This window comes from Ornithodoros turicata, unplaced genomic scaffold (assembly GCF_037126465.1).
Source record: "Ornithodoros turicata isolate Travis unplaced genomic scaffold, ASM3712646v1 ctg00001199.1, whole genome shotgun sequence".
Taxonomy (NCBI): domain Eukaryota; kingdom Metazoa; phylum Arthropoda; class Arachnida; order Ixodida; family Argasidae; genus Ornithodoros; species Ornithodoros turicata.
This window is the reverse complement of record NW_026999499.1, coordinates 11,425-14,838: the sequence shown is the minus strand read 5'-3', so window position 1 is coordinate 14,838 and position 3,414 is coordinate 11,425.

Genomic DNA, 3,414 nt, shown 5'->3' with positions numbered 1-3,414 from the left:
TAGTTGCACTATTACTTAGGTTACTATCAATCAAGCGCCCCAAGTTTTTCCCTCTCCCCATTTCAGCCTACCGGGTCCTGTCATGCAGTGAAGCAGACTCACATCCAAAATAATTAATTGACCAAATACCACTGAGGGTGGCGTGGTTCATAGGAATCTCTACCCTGCGCTCAGATGCAAGCATTTCTGCTCAAATACCAATAACTGAAACAGCTTACTTCATCAACATATCGAGCACCCAACAACATCTAACAAACAAACAAACAAACCCACTTCTCATGAATTCGGCTGTAACAAGCGGCTTTCTTCTGCGTAATTTTTAAATAAACTTAACGTAACGTAACTTGATAAAACTTTTAATCCTTGTTTCGCTGGATTTAATCCTTATGCCGCCACTTTTAATCTTATACCGTGGGATTTAATCCTTGTTCTGTTAAATTTAATCCTGGTGCTACCAATTTTAATCCGTATGCCGTGGAATTTAATCCTAAATTCTCGGGTAATCTTTTGACTACAATGCGACAGTGCGGGACCACCTGTGTGATTTATGACCTATTCTGACTATTTCCTCGTTTACAGCCATACACTGACTGTTGTGACTACCCCTGCTCAGTGCACTACTATGTGATAGTGTGGGACTCCCTGCATAATTTATGACTTGTTATGGGTATTTCCTTGTTTACAGCTACAAATTGACTTTTTATGACTATGCCAACTCTATGCACTACTATGGGATGGTATAGACTACCTGCACGATTTATGACACGTTTTGACTATTTCGTCCTTTACAGCCATTAATTGACTTTTTTGTGAATATGCCTACTCTATGCACTACCATGGGATAGTATGGGACTACCTGCATGGTTTATGAACTGGTATGACTATTTCCTTGTTTATGGCTATATGGTGACCCTTTTGTGATTATCACTGTTCAATGCACTCCTATGTGATAGTATGGGACTTCCTGCATGATTTATGACCTATTATGACTATTTCCTTGTTTACGTGTATAAATTGATTTTCATGATTATGCCTACTCTATGCACTACTATGGGATGGGATGGGACTGCGTGCACGATTTATGACCTGTTTTGACTATTTCCTCGTTTACAGCCATAAATTGACTTTTTGTGAGTATGCCTACTCTATGCACTACCATGGGATAGTATGGGACTACCTGCATGGTTTATGACCTGACATGACTCTCCGGGTATTACGAGGAGGAGAAGGTATGATGCCACGTCACCGATGACGTTATAAGGAGAACTCGTTCTGGTTCGCCGGTCAGGGGGTCAGCGCCTCGTCCCTTTGCCGCCGTAAACCAGTTTTGCCAGTTCTCCCGGAGAATTGGGGATAGAAGGAGTGGCCGAATCATTACCGAGCCAGGAGAAAGGCTTTTTCAAAACCCCGAACTGCCGAGTAGCAGACGACAGAGGAGTAGCAGACGACATTTCTCTAGACCAATCAGCGAGCGCTGTCCTTATAGCGTCAACGCGAGGTTCCAGGCAGATCACAGGCTGGTACTGCTCTTCACCGCCGTTGCGCATGGTCGCTTTTTGCGGCGTACTTTAAATGCAATTTCTGAGATAATTATGAATCTGTGGTGTAAATTACTTCGCATGGTGCATCTTACTGGCCTACTTAACAGTTTTATAGGAAGAAAACAGGGTGTTAAAAATGACTTCTGTGCTACTTTTAGAAGCTACGAGGGAGAGCGAGGGTCTTAGCCAGGTTGGTATCGACGATGGTGGCATACCTTGAGGTTGAGGGATCGAGACGAAACACGAACAAGTAGACAGGACGAGGATATCGACGTTGATATCTCAAAGGTACCGAGACGATTCCCTGAGATTAATAAAGACGCATCTATTTACATGATACAACCTCTAGACGAACCCTCCGGCTCGCGGGCAATACGTGTCAGCCTCCTGAGTAAGCTGAAGTAAGACCAGGCCAACATGTACACGTATGTACATTGTTTTTGTTAAAACGGCGGTAGTGGGCGCCCTATAAAGGAATGTCAAACCATATACACCAAGCATATTGCGTGACAATCTTAGGCAGTGCAGTTGTTGCCCGTCATGATCTACTCGTGGTCTAGTGAAAATCTAGTGAATATGTATTGAGAATGGATTGAGTAGATAAAGGCTATATAACATTCTCACCTATACACGTTTTGTATATAATGGAATTTAGAAACTTAATTTTGGGGCATGTATCGGGATATCCAGGCAAATTTAAAATACGTATCGGTATCAAGCGCATGGCTGGAGAGGCGCTCCTGAAAATAAAGAATAATAATAATAATAATCCAGGATTGCACCATTCTCCATAAGTGCTACTGAACCTTAAGTCTTTGCGAAGCGCAGATTTTCATATAGAAATCGGATTGACCGAGGCTTTCACGAAGCTTGGTTGGGGTGCAAGTACAGGTAAATTTCAAGTGTGACCTATAAAGGAAGCACCCTTCTGTACCTCTTCATGAGTCATGGCGGAAAATACATTTTGTGGTGAAGGCGGACTCACTTCTTCAGAAAGTCTATGGGGAATTTTTGTTCACAGGGCTCTCGTAAAGCTAGCCAAATTTCTACACGAAACAGGTACAGGCGTTTTCCTCTCGAGTTCATCTTGGAAATGACACATTGCTGAAGACTTGAAGCGATCAACCGATGTTTTTGTAAATTAAAGTTTGTCAAATTTTCAGTACGTGGGAGTTGATGGGAGATGCAACAAAATCGCTTCTCTCGGCACGCACGGCCAGGATATCTGTGCCAAAAATGATATTATTCCGTGCAGTAACAGTCTAGGAATTGATGAGAATCAACCAATTAGACAAGCTTACTGCACTTTTCCAGATCCCTGCGTATGAAAATAATGGTTTTGTCGTCAGCTAGCATATTATGCATGCTAGCTCCAATTACATTACTTTCTTAGAGCTCAGGAGAAGAGTGACACAAGGAAAACAATTTTCTGACGGTACCACCATCCCTCGCCGGAAGCGAACGTAACTACATCTCACAAGTCCGCCTCAAACCCCGGGGGGATCTATTATAAAAGTCCCAGTCCACTTCGCGGGTACTTAAATACGCGATTTTTTTTGGCGTTCGCGGAAAACGCGAAAAATTGTTCCGCGCGAAAAACACCACTTTGACAGTATTTATTTTGACAGAAAAGTCAGCCAGAAGGTACAGCTTGCTATTCCTTGTTAAGTAATTCGTTAGCTGGTATCCTCAGGGTAGTTAGAGTAAGGCAATGTGGGCTCAGAGATCAGAAGCCCTCTGCTGCCCCACGCACCATGTCCACAGGCTGCTGAATAAACAAGGCAGTTGCTGTAGCTTCATCCTTTAACTAGAAGGAAGGACAACTTGCAAATACACATTGAGTGATGATGAGGCAGGTGATTCACGAAAAGGA